Here is a 20493-nt window from a genome sequence, read left to right as displayed (position 1 = left end):
TAAGACTTTCTTCTTAACAGAACAATCTCTTATTAAACAAGTTTTCTGAGGCCTGTAAGCTAATTTCTTGAAGATGGGCATATGATACACTCTCTATTAGTTTCCATGTATCATCTACATTCTCTCTCCTACAACTAATTGTAGTCTTAAAAGAAAAGAAAAGACTGCTACCATGCCAAGAAAGCAAACCCCTTTGTTGATTAGGATTTTTATCTAAGAAAAACTTCTGATTTACGAAGCCATTAAGGATGGAGATCCTCTCTCATTTCAGTGCCATTGTGACAATATGGGGCCTCATGTAACACATGGAACACAGAACACTGCACATTCCCAAGCAATCAAGGGGCCATTGTAACACTCCAGGGCCTCATGGAAGACGGAGGCCCCGCAGAGAGACCTCAAATCAGAGGTTTGGGCAATCCTCAACCAGAGGAAGTTCAACAAGGGGAAGTGCCAGATTCTGTCCCTGTGATGGGGCAACCCCGAATGTCCGGACAGACTGGGAATGATATTCTGCATAGCAGCGCTGGAAAATGGCCTCTGGGGTCCTGGTGGATGACCAGTTGGCCAAGAGTCAGTGGTGCTCTGGCGGGGGCTCACTGCTCGGTCACAGGAGGGTTTTCAGACACACGAGTCCTTTGCTTGCACACAGACACAGACAGTTCATGGCAGCAGGGGCAGTATCTCCTGGGGTTCCTGCTGCCACACCAGGAGCCTGGATGCACCTAAGCCCTTGTGGGGTGCCACCTGCTCTGCCACTATCTGAGGTGCCCCACCGCCTGAGAGACGGAAACGCGGAGCTCTGTCCAAGAGAAGCACATCCCAGAGCTGCACGCATGGGCTTTGCCAGGATTTAGAACCGTAAATGCAATGTGACACCGAGACACTCTTTGTCCCACCTAACTTCAAGGTCTCCCCAGGAGGTTGATGGCAATTGTTCTTGCTCAGGGTCATCTCCCCACACCAACAGCAGGTGTGTGCTCAAGACTTGTCTGGGCAATGTAAACAGATACACCCTGTCTAGTTCTTCCGGTCTCTCCAAGGAAGGCAAAAGAATCTCTGTGTGCCGGGTGAGAAGCCAGTGCTGGAAGTTGTGGTTCTATTGTGAGTGCCAAGAGCGGATGGCAGGTCTGTGATGAATGCCCTGAGGAGATGACCTGGGTTTTCCAGTGCACATGGCAATAGATCACACCCTGCTTTGGTGGTCATTTATGTCCTACGGAGGTGACAGAGATGGGAAAGAGAATGAAATTTTTGAATGTGCCTCTGAGTGCCCCTCAACCTGCTGCAAATGTGCAGATTCCAGCACATCCAGTTCAGGTGTGAGAGGCTGTTCCCTGGTCCTCTGAGCAAGAAGAGCTGGACGAGGGACACAGCACAACTCTCTTACTGAGCCTGTATCTCCATGAATCCCAAAGCAAGTGCGAGGGGTTATGCCACGTCCGAGTTTTCTCAGGGGAAGGTGTTTCTCCCATGCACTGCCTCCCCGTGGCACTGGTGCCACAGCCCCCGACAAAACCACAAGTGGTGTTTGTCCCTAGCAAAAGTATTCCTGCTGCTAGCCGGGATGTTCCACTGGAAAGGCCAGGAGAGGTTGAACCCGGAGGGCACTGAGCCCGGAGGGATGTTCTGCCTCTCGTGCCCCTCGACCATTCTCGCAAGTCCAGCCCGGCCCCGCCGGTTCTACGGTGCTGAACACGGACAGCTGCCTCGCTGCCGCCGCTCTCTCCTGGCCTCCGCCTCCAGCCAGCACACGAGGAGAGCCCGAGAGGCGCCGGCGCCTGTCCCAGCCCCGGGGCGGATTTGTCGGAGGAGGACAGGGGAGGAGGGAGAGGAAGGCAGAGGAGGCGGAGAGAAGGCGGCGCACCATGAGCAGAGAGTCGGGGTTGGTGGGGGCAGGGAAGCGCCGGGAAGCGGATCGGCGGCTGCGGCGTTGTCGGAGAGCGGGGCTGGCGGCGCTGGTCGCGGTTTTGATCTGTGCGCAGGGCCGGTTGCCGGAGACCGTATCCATTCCTACCGGCAACTCCCGGGTCACAACCCCGATCTCCTCGTACGCGCTGCTAAATAGTCCAGAGAGCTGCGGACGCCAACGGTGTGGCTGTTGGTGACGGGAGACGGTCTTTCCACCGTCCTCTGGCTCTCCGGACCACATCATGGGAAGTGGCTCTGTATTCCTGGGCCCTGGCGCACACGGACTCATTGACACTGTCGTCTTCAGAGATTTCAGGGGATTCTCTTAGAAACAAAACTCGGTTAATTGGTTCTACGGCAGAGCAAATTAGCACCCTTATGAAAACATGGCTTTTCATTCCTACACAGAGCGCAGGCTTGCGACAAAATGCCTGAGTGCAAAGTGATTTATACAGCACAGGGCAGTACAAATCGGGGCATCCTGCAGTAAGTTGTCAGGTGTGTCCCTACCTTCTCTTGAGGCATCGTCTCCTGGTTACTTTGATCCACTCCAGGTAGGAACCGCGATTCCCTGGTTCATGAAGATCTTTCTCTTTGGATAGGAGGAGGGGTTCTTGCCTTGCCTGGAGTGTGGAAAAGACAGAGAGTAAGGGTCCGCAAGATTTGGAGTGTCACTCGTCAAGGATCTGAACACTACATCTCGGACGTGTTCTGAAGTAACTGTGAAAGCAGACAGTGCGAAAGGAGCGAGGTGCAACCAAGCCAGACCAAGCGTTAGAGGTGGTGAGAGAGGAAAGCAAAGCAGTAAGAAAGGAGAGACCTCCAACCATGTGGCCCTGGCCTCAGGAAGGGTGGTTGCAGGACCATCCTTCATTAGCCTCTCAGTAAAAATGCAGAATTCTCAGCTTCCTCTAAATGTGTTATCTCTCCTCTGATATTTAAGATGGTAGAAAACTTTCAGGAGCACACAGGCATAAGGAGGGTGAACTCGATAATGCTCTTCCACCTGGGAAGCATGTGAAAGCCTCTGTTTCCTGTGGTGTGATGGGTGCCTGGGATCCCTCTGGACTTGGTTTAGGGAAGGGGCTGGGTGTAAGGGTCTCCATCTGCCAAGCCCCCAGACCTTCAACTGCCCTGGGTGGGCCAGGGCTCTCCTAGCCCCACCACTCGCAAGCAGCACTCTGGTAGTTGCCCCATGTGCTCCCTGCATGTGCGTCAGGGTCTTCATCCTGTTCCCTGCTCATCCCTCAGTACATTCCCTAGGGCATATGCTCTCCTTGCCATCTCTGGAGCTGGGATATCCAGCAGCCCTGCTGGAGCCACGTTCCTCTCAGACTTTGCGTTTTCGCAGAAGAGAAAGGCAAATCTAGAGACACTGGGCTGCTGCCCAGCAGGGCTCATCTCCCTTTCCCGGGGAGCTGGGAGAGAGGCATTCTTCCCAGGCAGATGAAGAAGGACAGGGGAAAAGCCACAGAAGCGGAGGAGACACGTGTTCTCCGAGGAAGTTGCAAGCAGCCCAGAGAGCTGAGGACAACACGGGAAGATGTGAAAGGTGCAGAAGGGTAGAAGCCGGGAGCTCCCAAAAGCACATCAGCGGGTGTGCAGCAGAGCAGGCGATTGCAACTGGGGATGGCAGGACTGCACTGCGAGCTGACCGGGAACAATCTCTGCTCATGAGTGAGACCCCAGAGCCAGGCAATGCTCAGAATGCCATCGGCTGGGGGAGGCAGACGGGCTGTTACTTGGGGAGGGAGAAACCCAAAGAGAGCATTTGAGGTACTGAAAGTACAGTTCATTTCTCGACCCTCCTGCTTCCTTTGCTCCCCCTCTAAGAGATTCGTTTCTGGCAGCTCTCTTCTCTCGGCACAGGGTGGAGATTTCTGACACTCTCGGCAAACAGGCAGGTTCGTCTCAGCATGAATTTTGGCTACCTCGACGTCACTTTCTACCTGGTACACCTCCTCTCTATATCCCAGCTTTTCATAAATGCATTCTTTTTCTTCCCAGGAAATAGTCAACTGCCTTTTCAGGCCCCGTGGGGGAATACAACTGAATAGAGAAACATCGCTGCAGATCATGTACTTGCTGTCCTTCATGTGTTCACTCCAGGCGATCTTACTTCTCTAAAGAAATAAAGAGGGAAAGAAATGAAAGCTCAGGCCTCCTTCTCTCTCTGCTCGCCACTTCAACTTCACTATCCCTCTCCGTCTGTCCTCTCCTCCACATACTACCACCTAAAGATATCTCGGCTCTCTCTGCAGTCACACATTTCTCCTTTTCTAAAGAAAATCAGGAGATCATTCCAAAGCTGCTCCCGGTCTATCAAACTCTCATCTCACTAACTTTATTAATGCATCCCTTTCAACCTATAGGCTGCCTCTGGCACGACTTCCAGTTTTCCCCGGCTGGCAACATATTCAAATCTCTCTGTTTGCAGTGGGCCATGTCTTACGGGGGCTGCGATACACCGGGAGACCGATCGACGTCTGTGGGGAGCGGAGCTGTCAGCAGGAGCATTTCTGCTGGAGACAAATAGCACCTTAGTTTTAGACTTGGGCTGTGGACCAGTTCTACGCTGAAGTAGTGCATGGGTGAAGCACCTGCCCATGAGAAATCATGGCATGGCATCTCCCACCCGCTTTGGACCAATGGAGATACAGTCTCCGTGATGAGATCCCAGTTGTGTCACTTCTCTTACTCAGAAGACTAGGGAACACCTGAAATATGTATGCTTGTCCTGAAAACAGAGAGTTCTAAGTATTTGGGCAGCCTGGAGAAAACCGGAGGTCGTGCCAGAGGCAGCCTGGAAGCAGAATCTGACGCATTATTAAGTTTAGTGAGATGAGGATTTGATAGGCCAAGGCTAAATTCAGTGTTCTAGCACTGGTGCCTCTTGCGCTGCGCTGTGCTTTTTACGTCACTTGGCACCCAGGTACTCAAGCCTGTTCTCTTTGTATGACTGAAAACCCTGTTTTAATAGAAGCGCTAATACCCAACTCGTCTCCATGACGGAGCCCGGAGAGCCAGAGGATGGTGGAAAGACCATCACCCGTCACCCACAGCCGCCCCGTTGGCGCCCGCAGCTCTCTGGACCATTTAACACCGAGAAACTCGGGGCTGTGACCTGGGAGCTGCCGGTAGGAATGGATAAATTCACCGTTTCGTATGTTGGCGTGTGAGCACTTGGTGATTTCACTGCTCCCACTGGTCTCTACCAATGGGTCCTGCTGCACCTGGGCTCTAACTGCAGACCCCGGAAGGGAGCTGAAGAAAAACCGTCGGAAGTGGTTTTGCACTGGATGTTTTTGCCCAAAACAAAGGGCACAGCAGCAGTCAAGCCAATACGGAGAAGAATTTTAAGAGGATATAAAGGTGTGTAGTAGTTGAAATGTCCATTAATATTTGCTGGAGAGAGGTGAGCGGAAAAGAGAGGTGGATTGGTGAAGTCACAGAAGAATGGAAAGCTGCGGGATTAAGCCAAGCAAAGAGAGGAAGAAAAGAAGGAAAGGGGAAGGACGGACTGCACGAATTCACTGAAGGACAGAGAGTAAAGCAAGGAAAGAATAACGGCTCGACAAAGAAAAAAGCGATGAGTGTTCCCAGGGAATACTTTATGGACCAGAGGGAGGGAGGGCTGGGAAGATAGTTCCGGAGAAGAGCTTTGTGAAGAACCAACCAGACAGGAGGGCAACCTCGAGGAATATGCACGTCCACCCCAGGGGGTTGCCCCCGCCCCTACGGTCTCCGGCCGCCAGCCCTGCGCACAGATCAAAACCGCGGCCAGCGCAACCAGCCCCGCTCTCCGACACCGCCGCAGCCGCCGATCCGCTTTCCGGCGCACCGCTGCCCCCGCCAGCCCCGACTCTCTGCTCCTAGCGGGTCGCCTCCGCCTCCTCTGCATTCCTCTCCCCCCTCCCCTGTCCGCCTCCGACAAATCCGCCCCGGGGCTGGGACAGGTGCCGGCGCCTCTCGGGCTCTCCTCGGGTGCTGGTTGGAGGCGGAGGCCAGGCGACAGCGGCGGCAGCGCGGCGGCGGTCCATGCTCCGCACGGTAGAACAGGCGGGGCCGGACTGGGTGGCAGGGGTGGTGTTTGGTATCGAGGATCTTCAGATTGACAGACCATGTGCTTCTTACACGGCCATCGTCTCTTCCCTCACATCTCTCTTTTGGCACGTAGAGACTCCTGAATTGTCCTACAGGGTAAGCGCTTGCCGGAATGGTCGAGGGGTACGAGAGGCAGAACATCCCTCCGGGCTCAGTGCCCTCCGGGTTCAACCTCTCCTGGCCTTTCCAGTGGAACATCCCGGCTAGCAGCAGGAGCACTTTTGCTAGGGACAAACACCACTTGTGGTTTTGTCAGGGGCTGTGGCACCAGTGCCACGGGGAGGCAGTGCATGGGAGAAACACCTTCCCCTGAGAAAACTCGGACGTGGCATAACCCCTCAAACTTGCTTTGGGATTCATGGAGATGCAGGTTCAGTAAGCGAGTTCTGCTGTGTCCCTCGTCCAGCTCTTCTTGCTCAGAGGACCAGGGAACAGCCTCTCACACCTGAACTGGATGTGCTGGAATCTGCACATTTGCAGCAGGTTGAGGGGCACTCAGAGGCACATTCAAAAATTTCATTCTCTTTCTCATCTCTGTCACCTCCGTAGGACATAAATGACCACCAAAGCAGGGTGTGATCTATTGCCATGTGCACTGGAAAACCCAGGTCATCTCCTCAGGGCATTCATCACAGACCTGCAAGCAAAGGACTCGTGTGTCTGAAAACCCTCCTGTGACCGAGCAGTGAGCCCCCGCCAGAGCACCACTGACTCTTGGCCAACTGGCAATCCACCAGGACCCCAGAGGCCATTTTCCAGCGCTGCTATGCAGAATATCATTCCCAGTCTGTCCGGACATTCGGGGTTGCCCCATCACAGGGACAGAATCTGGCTCTTCCCCTTGTTGAACTTCCTCTGGTTGAGGATTGCCCAAACCTCTGATTTGAGGTCTCTCTGCGGGGCCTCCGTCTTCCATGAGGCCCTGGAGTGTTACAATGGCCCTTTGATTGCTTGGGAATGTGCAGTGTTCTGTGTTCCATGTGTTACATGAGGCCCCATATTGTCACAATGGCACTGAAATGAGAGAGGATCTCCATCCTTAATGGCTTCGTAAATCAGAAGTTTTTCTTAGATAAAAATCCTAATCAACAAAGGGGTTTGCTTTCTTGGCATGGTAGCAGTCTTTTCTTTTCTTTTAAGACTACAATTAGTTGTAGGAGAGAGAATGTAGATGATACATGGAAACTAATAGAGAGTGTATCATATGCCCATCTTCAAGAAATTAGCTTACAGGCCTCAGAAAACTTGTTTAATAAGAGATTGTTCTGTTAAGAAGAAAGTCTTACATTGTTTAAGCAAATGGGAAGTTCTAAGACACGTCTTAGCTGGTCCTAAAGCATTTAGTTTAGGGGTTAGGGGTCGGATAGATCAATCAGAGATGCTACGAGGCCTGCTAAGGGAGAAGACCACTCTGTGAAAATGACTGCCCCTCCCAGAAGAAATGGACGCTAGATGGCAGTCTTGCTCCACGAATAAAATCCAAGAGGCGATTTGACCCTAAAATCAGAAGAGAATTTTGGACTGCTTGTGAAGGGGAGGGTCTTTCAAGTATCACTGTATTTATACTCCGAAATTTATACTGATTCTTTGATTCAATCAGAGATACTACGAGGACTGCTAAGGGAGAAGACCACTCTGTGAATATGACTGCCCCTCCCAGAAGAAATGGACGCTAGATGGCAGTCGTGCTCCACGAATAAAATCCAAGAGGCGATTTGACCCTAAAATCATAAGAGAATTTTGGACTGCTTGTGAAGGGGAGGGTCTTTCAAGTATCACTGTATTTATACTCTGAAATTTATACTGATTCTTTGATTCATGCATGGCAGAGTACCCCCATGAATCCCCAACTGGCATATTAAAGAAATGTTCGATCCAATGGTTTCTGGTCATGGGGTTTAATTCTTTTGTTTTATCCCTTTGATTCCATGAAGTTCCAAAGATATCCCACGGTTTGTTTAATTCCATGAGGTCTCGCACATCCCAATGATGTCCCTTAAGTCCCTGGTTTCTGTAGTTTCCCAGGGAACATTTGCTTCTATGATGCAGGGCAGTGCCACGACGGCCACTTGATTCCGTGAGTTCCCCCAGTCTCCCAGCAGTCCTTTGGTTCCATGAGACCCTACAATGTTGCAGTGGGTTGACCTTACCTGGATGCCAGGTGCCCACCAAGCTGCTCTATTGCTGCCCTTCCCAGCCAGACAGAAGAGACAGAATAAGATGGAAAATTATTTCTACCTTGAGATCAGGCACTTTACTAAAGCAAAAGCCGAAGTTTGCGCATGCATAAGTGAAGAGGGAAAAAAAAGATTTTCTCTCTACTTCCTGTCAGCAGCGATACCTGGCCACTTCATGGGAAGCAGGGCTTCACCACACAGAGAAGCCGCTCAGAAGGCATGTATTGTAAAAAAATGGATTTTCCCCCTTTCCTGTTCCTTTCCTGAGCTCTTGTAGCTGAGCTGACGCCATATATTCTGCAATGTCCCTTTGGTCCATTTGGCTCAACTGACCTGTCTGTATCGCCTCCCATGATCTTGCCCCCGATTCAGGGGACGAAGCTGACAATGCAGATGCTGCACCAGCCCTGCTCAGCAGTTGCCAAAGCACTGGTGTGATTAACCCCTTTGTAGCTCCCAATGCAAAGCACAGCACTGTGACGCCTGCAGTGAGAAAATGAACTCCAGCTCAGACAGACCCAACACATGTGGGATTCTGAAATGTCTCAGGGTTCCTTTGGTTCCACGATGCCCCTCTCAGACCTGGCAGTAGAAAAATAAATCAAAAAATTGAGAAGAAATCATCTTAAAGTCATGCTAAGCCTGCCTTCTACAGTCCAGAATCTATATATGTGTGACTGCAGATACTTGGGATGAGGGTAGATGCTCAGAGGAATTCATGGGTTTGATCTAGGAAACCTGTCCCAAAGTTTTCACTGCCTTTTCCTCCTTGGACATTTCCTGATGCCCGGAGGAAGCTCATGTCCAACAGCAGCTCCATCCCCCACTTCCTCCTCCTGGCTGCAGCTCTTGCACTTCTGTTTCTTCCTGGGCATCTCCCTGGCTGCCCTCCTGGGCAACGGCCTCATCCTCAGCGCCGTAGCCTGCCACCACCACCTGCACACCCCCCAGGGACTTCTTCCTGCTCCACCTCTCCCTCACACACCCGGGTTGCATCTGCACCACTCTCCCCAAAGCCATGGCCAATTCCCTCTGGAACACCAGGGGCATGTCCTACTCAGGATGAGCTGCACAGGTGTTTTTTGCTTTTCTTCTTGATCACAGCGGAGCTTGCCCTTCTCACCATCATGTCCTATGACCGCTACGTGGCCATCTGCAAAACCCTTCACTACAGGACCCTCCTGGGCAGCAGAGCTTGTGCCCACGTGGCAGCAGCTGCCTGGGCCACTGGGAAGCGGGTCTGGCCCTGGGGCTGCAGGAGCTGCCGCCTGAGCTGATGATCTCCTGAGCAGTCCAGACATGCAGTCACTGTCCCTGTCCTCTATTGCCTCCCTTTCTTGCTGCAGGACCAGAAACGACTGTGTTGCTCTGCTGGGCTGGGGCGGGGCAGGGAGATGGGGGGACCAGGGAGGGGCTGGTCTGGGCAGTTCCAGTGACTAGAAAACCCCAATGTTCATCTGAAGTGTAGGAGTGGGCAGGGTGGGAGCATTACAGGGCTGAGGTGGCTCCAGGCTCTGGGAGTGGTAGCAGGAGCCCAGGGAGACACTGCCCCTGCTGCAATGAACTGCCTGTGTGTGTGCCAGGGAAGGACTCGTGTCTCTGAACACCCCCGTGTGTGCATCAGTCCAGCTCAGGGTTGGACACCTCTCAGAGCCCTGACACATTTCTCTGTGTGACTCCAGGAAAACCCCCGCTGTGCCAGGGAGTTACCAGATCCTTTGCTGTCACCCTCCTGGTGTCCTGTGTAGTGATGAAACTAGAAAAGGTGATCATCATACCCTGGTAATTTTCTAAGAGGAGAAATGTCACTGCTGGAAAGAAGTGTCACTGCTGGAAAGAAGTGTCACTGAAGAGGTGAGAAGAGGGAACATCATTGTTTCCTTCAGTCTGTTCCACAGCAGGTTCCCCTGGAGCCCCAGGGACACCTGCGGGGAACCCAGAGGGGCAGAGAAAGGGCTGCCTTTGGCTCTTGCTGTGCTGCTCAGCTGGGCCGGGCTCCTGGCACACAGGGAAATCCTGGCAAGCGGGCAGCACTGCAGAGAGACAGCTCTGCCCAGGAGCAGCTCCTCTGCACAGCCCAGCAGGGCCGAGGGCACTGCCTGTAGGCACGAGAGAAGAGAAGAAAGGCAAAGGGAGGTTAAAGGCAGCAGAAAGATGGGAGGTGTTCAGCTGAGACACAACTTGGGGACACAACTTCACACTCTCTGCAGAGTGAGTCTACAGGTGCAGGGCAATGTCGCTTGTGTTCCTGGAGGAATCTCCTAAAGTTACCACATCCCACAGCCTTGCACATCTGTCAGGACTCTCCCAGTTTCTCTGTTGTGCCGGAGGAGGATGTTGTCCAGGGCAGACCTTCCCTGCAGCACCGTCAGAGGGATAGCGTAGGTGGGCTCCTTCTCCCAGGGATGGCTGCGGGGTGGGAAGGTGGGGGTGCAGCCAGGGATGCCCGGGGCTGTCCTGCAGAGCAGGGTCCCTGTGCTCCGGGGTTCTTTGTGCCAGGGCAGGGACTTTGCTGCCTGCTGGCGTCAGGTCTCATCCTGCCTGGGTAGTTGCCCACCCCTCTGCAGGGAGAAGCTGTCGGTGGGTGGTGAGAACCCCAGCAGGAGCCAGGCAGGTTCTTCCTGCCGTTGGATGAGGTGTGTGTGGTCAGGGCTGTGGGAGGTCAGGGCTGCTCCCAGATCCAGATCACACCAGCACATTTCCAAGAGCACTGTCAAATGGGAAGGACAAAGCACAATTATTAGGAAGGAATGGAGCTTTTCAGAGTCAGTGTTTTCAGTTTCCTACTCCTGAGGAATCTGGGGGTTGAGAAATGGAAAAGGAGCTCCCATGTTGGACAAGTCACTGAGACTCCTGAGCTGTAACTTGGAATGCACAAGTGCTTCTGTAAGCAACTTCCTAAAGTGCTTTCGGTCTCTGCTCTGCTTTTGACAGAAGCAGCATCACTTCTGCTGGACCCATCTGTTTTTTCTTTATCTGCCCTTTTCCACCTGCAAAAAGAAAAGTTGCCCAGTCAGTGCGCTGCAAACAGGCAGGTTTCTCTCAGGCCACAGTGAGTGCACAGACATTCGGATGGAGTGGTGACAGGGAAGTCATGAATGGATTTCTGATGTTGAGTCTACTGTTTTGAAATCACAAAATGTAGTGTTGAAGTCATCGTTAGCCTTTGAGAGGGAAACAGGAGAAAAATCGGATAAATTTGTTGCTAAAAATGAGCTGCTTCAAACTGAGGTTGACCACCTTCAAAGTCTTGTTCAAATTTGGATGATTATGAAACAGTCAACTCACGGATTACCCCCATCAATACTAGACAATGCCCGCAGTATAAAGGCATAAAGCCCTCCCAGCCCCTCCAGGAACCCTCAAATCCCATCCCGGTCCCACAGGACACTCCCAACTTGCCCTTAAACCCTCCGAGGCCCCCAGACTGCCTCCCAGACCCACAAAAACCCACAAGATGCCCCCAAACCCCTCCCAGTTACCTCCAACCCTCCCAGGACCTTTCAAACCCTCTCCTAGTTGCCCCCTTCCCCTTGAGTATGCCCCCAAACTCTCTCCCAGTTCCTTCCCACATCCCCGACGATTCCCCAAAACCCCTCACAGCTGCCCCAATCTCCCCAACCTCCCTCCCAAACCCCCAAACTCCCCCAAACACCTTCCCAGTTACCTCCACGACCTCCAAGCCCTTCTCAGCCTCCCCATTCCTTCCCAAAGCCCCTCCCAGTTGCCGGCCCGTCCCCCAGGCTCGGGTGAGGAGGTGCCCCAGGCTGACGGGCCCGCCCAGACAGGGGCGGTTCCAGCAGCATGTCAGGAGCCACCCCCTGCCCCGAAAGCTCCCGCCCGCCCTGGAGCCACCTCAGCTGCCCCTGCAGGGGAGAAATCCAGGCCGGAGTAGAGCAGGGGGCAGGGCCGGGCTGGGACCTCGATGGACGGGGCACTGGGAGAGCAGGGGAGAGACCAGGATGGGCTGAGGGGGCACTGGGAGAGAGGGGAGACACTGGGATGGGCTGAGGGGGCACTGGGAGGGAGAGGGGAAAGTTTTTTGCCCCTTTCCTGGGCACTTGAACACCCTCTGCACCCCCGTTCCTGGCCGTGCCGGTTGTCTTTCCCCCCCAAGCCATGAACAGGTTTTGGGGCTCCCTCGTGGGTCGCAGCCAATAGAACGGCTCTGCTGGAATGACATTGCCAAATTCTGCTGGGCCCCTGTCCTTGTGGCGGTGAGTCACCCAATAGAACGTCGAAACTTCCATGGGGGCTACTGGGAGCGGGGCGGTGATGGCGGGGGAGGGGAGGATCGGGATTGAACCCGATTGGTCCTGATCGATCCCGGCCCCAGGGTCTCCCCCCACCGCGCTGTTTTTCACATGCGGCCCCAACGAGGCCATGGTGGTGTGAGTTCAGGGGGTCCGGGGGCTCCTGGTGACCCCTCCGAATCTCCCCCAAGACTCTCGGGAACTGCCCAGATCCCCCCCAAGACTCCTGGGGACCCCCCACTTTTCCCCCTCCTCCCCCAAATCTCCTGTGCATCCCCTTAACCCTTGAAAATCTCCTGGGACCACCTCAGACCCCAAGACTCCCTCCTGGGGACCCCCAAACACTTTTCAGGACTCCGGGGCCCCTCCCGACCCCCTCCTAGAGTCTTTTGGGTGTCACCAACCCTTTACGGCGGATTCCTCCATCCATTTTTCCACCCCGGACTGCTGGGGGTCCACCCCCCCAAGAAACTACTGGGAACTCCCCAGTGTCCCACCATGAGATTCTTGGGTCCCTCCCCCCCCCCTAACCCCCTGTGGGTGCCCCCATCCTTTCTTCCCCTCAAAAATATTCTTGGGGGTCCCCCAATGTCTCCTCCAGCCCCCATCCTGCCAGGGATGGATTTGGGGGGATCTCCTTCCCCTTCCCTCTGGCCCGAAGGCAAATGCCCTCCCTGTCCTTCTTCCTTCGCCCCTAGGCAGAAAAGAGAAGAGAAACAGCCAGTTGGCCCTGGCAGGTGTGGGTGTGTGCAGGCTGTGGTTGAGTGGTTGAGAAGGGAGAGGAGGGGGCTGGTGTTTGGGCCAAGTCCAGCAGATGATGTCTTTGGTGTCTGGCAGTCCTTGGTCGATTCCACGACCATCCAGCTGTCAGTGTTCATGACATACCCATCAGCCCTTCTCTTCTTGGCTCCTACACTTGCCAACCCTAAGCTGCTCCTAAGTTCTCTTGCTGTCAGTTCCTAAAGAGGCCTTGTCAAGTGTTACTGATTTAGAAACTAAAGCCTGACATCTTTGTCTTTGCCAAAGATGTGTGTGAAAGGGCAGTGCTGTTGCAAAGCAGTGTTGAGCTTCACATTGGGTGACTTGGCAGCTTCCTCTGCATCACCCATGCACCCTGGGTTTCTTTGAAAAGTACTTTTCACTCCAAATGTGACACCACATTAGCCTGTATCCTGTCCCCAAATGGATAACTGTAAATATTAATAATTAAAAAGTGCCCCCCTCCATTATTCAAGAAAAGCTTGTATCTCTGTACTAAAAGCATCCAAGGGTCACGTCCCCCAGTTTTCTATCTGGCACATGGGTAGGGCTGCACTCTGGGGGTGTGGGGCTTTGGTTCTTTGGTTGCCAGGGGCCACTGTGAGTCACTGAGCCGGGGTGGGGACAATGGGCAGGGCTGGTTGGGACAGGCTGCGGCACCTGTGACATAAAAGGGAAGTGTCCCCGTGGGGCAGCTCGGCAGGGCCCATCAGGGGATGCTGCCCAGTGCAGCCTGTGCTGTGGGGAGCACGCACACAGGGAGAGGCTGGGCCGGACGAGTGCCGGGGCAGCAAGGTCGCCCCAGGGAGTGGGTTCTACCCCTGCCTGCAGGGCCCAGCCCCTGGCAGGAGCGCCTTGGGCAGGGCCCGGTGCTGCTGCTGGGGCAGGGGGTGAGGCCTTGCCGCCTGCCAGCTGCCTGGGCCCCTGTCCTTGCTGCGCCACATCCCCGAGGCTCCATCCCCCCTCCCCCAGCGCCAGCTCCCTCCTTCCCAGCCCCAACCAAGCCCTTCTCTGTGTCCTCCTGCAGGCCATGGCTTTCACAACATTCCTTTTGGTGCTTGTGCAAAGCATCTTCCAGTCCCTGCAGGCAGTCGGGGAGGGGCTGCACAAGACTCAGTGAGCTTGGAGGTCTTTTCCAAGCTGAAGGACTCTTGGATTCTGTGATTGTGTGCTGGATTCAGCTGGGTCCGTGTTAGCAGCATTAGTTTGCTCCCAAAGTTTCCTCGCTGTCAGCTCTTGTGGCCTAAGGCTTGAGCTCCTTTAACTCCTTGTGCTGAGCTACTGATGGGAAAGGAGAGGCCTCTGTGAGCAGATTCCTGGTGTTCCCTGTAGAACAGTGAGGGAGAAGGTGTAGTCAAGTGGGAAGAGAAGTACTGTTTGTGTGTGGCCTCCTATGTGGCCTTGGCGCCTTTGAGGGGTTTGAAGGAGAAAAGAGCTTTGTTAAAGTGAGAAGTGAAATAGTGTGTTGGCTGTTCTCTCTGCAGGGAGAAGGTGTCGGTGGGGGAGGGGTCACAGAGTGGGGGAGAGGCTGTAAAGTGGGGGAGGGGCCACAGAGTGGGAGAGGGGTCACAGAATGGGGGAGGGGTCACAGAGTGGGGGAGGAGCCACAGAGTGGGGGAGGGGCCATAAAGTGGATGAGGGGCCATAGAGTGGGGGAGGGGCCATAGAGTGGGGGAGGGGTCAGAGAGTGGGGGAGGGGCCATAAAGTGGGAGAGGGGTCACAGAGTGGGGTAGGGGCTACAGAATGGGGTAGAGGCCACAGAATGGGGAAGGGGTATAAAGTGTGGGAGGGGCCACGGGGTGGGGGAGGGGTGACAGCCTGGACTCGGGGGGTCAGGGTAGTGACCTCGGGGAGGGGGAGGGGTCAGGGCATGGAGTAGGGGTCTCACCTGATCCCGGGGCTATTGGGGCCATGGCAGGGCCGAACCTGGTGGGGACACCCAAGTTTTTCCCAAATTTCCCCTCATTTTTCCCAATTTTTCATCCATTTCTCCCAAATTTCCCACTCTTTCCCCAATTTTCCCCCCATTTCCCCCATTTTTCCCAAATTTCCCCATTTTTCTCAATTTTTCCCCATTTTTTTCCAAATTCCTTCCATTGTTCCCAAATTTCCCCCATTTTTCCCATTTTCCCCAAATTTCCCCCCATTTTTCCCAACTTTCCCCATTTTCCCCAAATTCCGCCATTTTTTCTCAATTCACCCCATTTTTCCCAAATTTCCCCATTTTCCCCAAATTCCGCTATTTTTTCCCAATTTTTTCCTAAATTTCCCCTAATTTTTCCCAATTATCCCCCATTTTTCCTGATTTTTCACCCGTTTTCCCCAAATTTCTTACTTTTTTCCCAGTTTTCCCTCCATTTCCCCTCAAAATCCCCCATTTCCCCAAATTTCTGACTTTTTCCCCAAAATTTCCCCCGTTTTTCCACATTTTCCCAGATTTTCCCCCAGTTTTCCTAAATTTCCCCCCATTTTTCCCCATTTTTATCAATTTTCCCCAAATTTCCCACTTTTTTCTCAAATTTTCCCCCATTTTTCCCAATTTTTCATTCGTGTTCACCAAATTTCCCACTTTTTTCCCCAATTTGTCCCCATTTTCCCCAAAATTCCTGGTTTTTCCCCCCCATTTTTTCCCACTGGGGAAATTTGGGAAATTTGGAAAACTGGGCACCCAAAAATCCAAGAAAATGTGGGGAAATGGGGGAAAAATGTGGGGGAAATCTGGAGAAAAATGTGTGAAAATGTGGGAAAAATGGGGGGAAAATCAGGAAAATGGTGAAAAATCTGGGAAAATGTGGGCAAATGGGAAATTGCGGAAAATTCTGGGAAAAATGTGAGAAAAATCCGGGGAACTGGGGAAAAATGGGGGAAAATGTGGGAAATTCTGGGGAAAATGGGGGAAAATATGGGAAAATATGGAAAAATGAGGAAAAAAAGGGGGAAAATGGGGAAAAATGTGTGAAAATCTGGGAAAATGTGGGAAAAATGGGGGGAAATCTGGGAAAATGGGGGGAAATGGAGAAAAACTCCGGGCAAATGGGGAAAAAATTGGGAAAAAACTGGGAAAATGGGGAAAAATTGGGAAAAACCCTGGGAAATTCTGGGGAAAATGGGAGAAAATCTGGGAAAAATGTGGAAAAAATGGGGGGGAAAGGGGAAAAAATGGGAAAAATCTGGGAAAATAGGGAAAAAATGGGGGGAAAATGGGGAATATTCTGGGAAAATCTGGAAATATGGGGAAAAAAATCTGAGAAAAATGGGGAAAAATCTGGGAAAAATGGGGGAAAATGAGGAAAAATCTGGGCAAATGTGGAAAAAATGTGGGAAAAATCATGGAAAATGGGGGGAAATTGGGAAAAAATCCGGGGAAATGTGGGAAAAAAAGGGGGGAAATCTGGGAAAATGGGGAAAATAATTGGGAAAAAATCTGGGAAAAAATGGGAAAAATGAGGAAAAATCTGGGGAAATAGGGAGAAAATCTGGGAAAATGTGGGAAAAAATTTGGGAAAATGTGGGAAAATGGGGAAAAATCCGAGAAAATGGGGGTGAAATGGGGAAAAATCTGGGGAAAATGGGGAAAATGGGGAAAAATCTGGGAAAATGTGAAAAAACTGCGAAAAACTGTGGGAAAATGGGGGAAATGAGGAGAAATCCGTGAAAATGGGGGAAAATGAAGAAAAATGTGTGAAAATGGGAAAAAATGGGAAAAAATCCGGAAAAATGGGGAAAATCGGGAAAAATCAAGAAAAATGGGGGGAAATCTGGGAAAATGTGGGAAAATCTGGAAGAAAATCTGGAGAAAAATCTGAGAAAATGTGGGAAAAATGGGAAAAAATGTGGGAAAAATCTGGGAAAATGTGGGAAATTCTGGGAAAAGTGGAGGAAAAATCTGGGAAAAATCCGGGAAAATGGGGAAAAAATAGGGAAAAATCTGGGAAAATCTGGGAGAAATCTGGGAAAATGGGGACAAACTGGGGGGAGGAATGCTGGAAATTCTGGGGAAAATGGGGGGAAATGGTGAAAAAGGGGAAAAAATCCCAGAAAATGAGGAAAAATGGGGAAAGATTTAAAAAAATGGGAAAAAATCTGAGGAAAATCTGGGAAAAATGGGAAAAAATCTGGGAAAATCTGGGGAAAATGAGGAAAAATCTGGGAAAATGTGGAAAAAATGGGAGAAAATCCAGGAAATGGGGAAAAATGGGGAAAGATAAAAAAAATTTTGGAGAAATGGGGAAAATACGGGAAATTCTGGGAAAAATCCAGGAAAATGGGGGAAGAAATCTGGGCAAATCTGGGAAAAATGTGATAAAAAATTGGGGAAAATGTGGAAAAAATGAGAAAAAAAAATCTGGGAAAATCTGGAGAAAAATGTGTGAAAATGTGTGAAAATGTGGGAAAAATGTGGAAAAAATGGGGGAAAATCGGGGAAAATGGGGGGAAAATCTGGGGGGAAATCTGGAGAAAATGGGGAAAAATCTGGGAAAATGGGGGAAAAATGGGAAAAAATCTGGGAAAATGTAGGAAAATTGGGAAAAATCTGGAAAATGGGGGGGAAATGGGGAAAAATTCAGGAAAATGTGGAAAAATGGGGGAAAATCTGGGAAAAATGGGGAAAATGGGGGGAAATGTGGAAAAATGGGGAAAAATGTGGAAAAACTGGGTTAAACTGGGAGGAACTGGGAGAAACTGGGCCAGAGGGAAAGGGATGTTGCCATGGAAATGTGAGCCAGCCCCTCCCCCACCCGGCCCAGGGCCCACGGGGGGGGAACTGGGTTAAACTGGGACATACTGGGAGGCACTGGGGGGGACACTGGGAGTTACTGGGAGCTACTGGAAGCTACTGGGGGGGTCACTGGGGTTACTGGGATGGACACTGTGGTTACTGGGAGCTACTGGGGGGGTCACTGGGGTTACTGGGAGTTACTGGGAGCTACTGGGGGGCTTACTGGGAGTTACTGGGAGCTACTGGGGTGGACACTGGGGTTACTGGGAGTTACTGGGGTGGACACTAGGATTCCTGGGAGTTACTGGGAGCTACTGGGATAGACACTGGGGTTATTGGAAGCTACTAGGAGCTACTGGGGGGGGTCACTGGGGTTACTGGGGGGGTCGCTGGAGATACCGGAGGCATTACTGGGGTTACTGGGAGCTACTGGGAGCCACTGGGAGCGGCCCATCCCCCTCCCTCCCCAAGGTCACCCCAAGGACACGGGGGGGGGGAGGGGGGGAAGCCCTGCCCCCTCCCAGTCCCTCCCAGTCCCTCCCAGTTCCCTCCCAGTCCCTCCCAGTACCTGAACTGGTCACACTGGGAGCGGCTCCAGGTCCCCCCTCCAGTTTGGGCCCCCGGGGCTATTTTTGGGACCCAGTGACGTCACTGGGGGGGAGGGGCCTCGAGGGGGCGGCCCCTCCCCTCTCCCTTCCCAGTACAGACCAGTAAGGGACCAGTAACGGCCCCAGTGGGGGGGGGAGGGGAAGGAGGGAACACTGAGGGTGGGGATGGAGCAGGATGGTCCTTGAGCATGGGGGAAGGGCAGGAGGTTCCCTGAGGGTGGGGGAAGGGCAGGACCGTCCCTGAGGGTGGGGGAGGGGTAGGCGGGTCCCTGAGGGTGGGGGAGGGGTAGGCGGGACCCCGAGGTGGGGGGAGGGGCAGGAGGGTCCTGAGGGTTGGGGAGGGGCAGGGAGGGACCCCGAAAGTGAAGGAGGGGCCCTGAGGGTCCCTGAGGATGGGGGAAGGGTAGGAAGTTCCCCGAGGGTGGGGGAGGGGCAGGAGAGTCTCTGAGGTTGGGGGAGGGGTCCTGAGGGCCCCTGAAGGTGGGGGAGGGGCAGGGAGGGCTCCTGAGAGTGGGGGAGGGGTAGCAGGTTCACTGGGGGGAGGGGAAGGAAGGGACCCTGAGGGTGGGGGAGGGACAGGAGGGACCCTGAGGGTTGGGGAGGTGCAGGAAGGGGGGGAGGGGCTTTGGGGGGGCCCTTAAAGGTGGGGGGAGGGGCTGAAAGTGGGTCCATCATTGGGAGGGGACACGCCCACCCAAAACCCAGTAAGTCCCAGTTGAGCTCCCGGTTCAGGGAGGGGGAGAGGATGCAAAAGACACGCCCACTTGCAGAGGCTATGGCCACCTTGGGATGGGACACGCCCACCAGGGAGAGACCACGCCCACCTAAAGAAGGGACACGCCCACCTGCAAACCACTAAGTCCCAGCTGAGTTCTGCCTTAACTGGTCCTTACTGGTCCCACCACCCCATTCCGCGTTCCAGTGACCCGTACTGGTCCATACTGGTTTATACTGGTCTATACCGGTCTATACCAGTCCATACTGGTCTATACTGGTTTATACTGGTCTGTACTGGTCTGACCTTGACGGAGATGATGAAGCGCCCCCAACCCCCTTAACTGGTCCTTACTGATCCCACCACCCCATTCCCTGTTTCAGTGACCCATACTGGTTTATATCGGTTTATACTGCTCTACCCTGGTTTATACTGGTCTATACTGGTCCATACTGGTTTGTACCGGTCTGTACTGGTCTGACCTTGATGGAGATGCTGAAGTGCCCCCAAGCCCCTTAACTGGTCCTTACTGGTCCCACCACCCTGCTTGCTGTTCTAGTGACCTGTACTGGTCCATACTGGTCCATACTGGTCCGTACTGGTTTTTTACTGGTCTATACTGGTCTATACTGGTCTATACTGGTCTACACTGGTCTATACTGGTCTATAATGGTCTGACCTTGATGGAGATACTGAAGTGCCCCCAAGCCCCTTAACTGGTCCTTATCGGTCCCACTGCCCCATTCCCCATTCCAGTGACCCATATTGGTCTATACTGGTTGATACTGGTTTATAATGGTCTATACCGATCTATACTGGTCTATGCTGCTCTGTACTGGTCTGACCTTGATGGAGATGCTGAAGTGCCCCCAACCCCCTTAACTGGTCCTTACTGGTCCCACCGCCCTGCTCCCCATTCCATTGACCCATACTGGGTCGTGGTGGCAAGAACCCCAGCAGGAGCCAGGTGGGGTCTTCCTGCCATTGGATGAGTGCTCTGGGAGGTCAGGGCTGCTCCCAGATCCAGATCACAGCAGCACATTTCCAAGAGCACTGTCAAATGTGAAGGACAAAGCACAATTATTAAGAAGGAATGGAGCTTTTCTCAGTCAGTGTTTCCAGTTTCCTACTCCTGAGGAATCTGGGGGTTGAGAAATGGAAAAGAAACTCTCATGTTGGACAAGTCACTGAGACTCCTGAGCTGTAACTTGGAATGCACAAGTGCTTCTGTAAGCAACTTCCTAA

At 52.9% G+C, this 20493-nt stretch overlaps 2 long non-coding RNA genes across 2 annotated transcripts in view; both read right to left on the bottom strand.

Annotated features, from left to right (window-relative positions):
* Positions 1 to 20493, bottom strand: part of LOC127482288 (uncharacterized) — a 139141-nt gene that overhangs the window by 30350 nt on the left and 88298 nt on the right. The gene's annotated exons all lie outside the window — the stretch shown is intronic.
* On the bottom strand, positions 7786 to 18542 carry LOC127482285 (uncharacterized). The gene is made up of 3 exons (XR_007908482.1): positions 18494 to 18542; positions 8526 to 8774; positions 7786 to 8137 (listed from the first exon to the last, which is right to left on the bottom strand). It is a non-coding gene; the product is annotated as an uncharacterized LOC127482285 (long non-coding RNA).

The sequence above is a fragment of the Manacus candei genome, unplaced genomic scaffold, assembly GCF_025592945.1.
Source record: "Manacus candei isolate 608988 ecotype Guabito, Panama unplaced genomic scaffold, ASM2559294v1 h1tg000086l, whole genome shotgun sequence".
NCBI lineage: Eukaryota > Metazoa > Chordata > Aves > Passeriformes > Pipridae > Manacus > Manacus candei.
The sequence above is the reverse complement of the archived record's forward strand: the minus strand, read 5'-3'. Positions and strand labels throughout refer to the sequence as shown.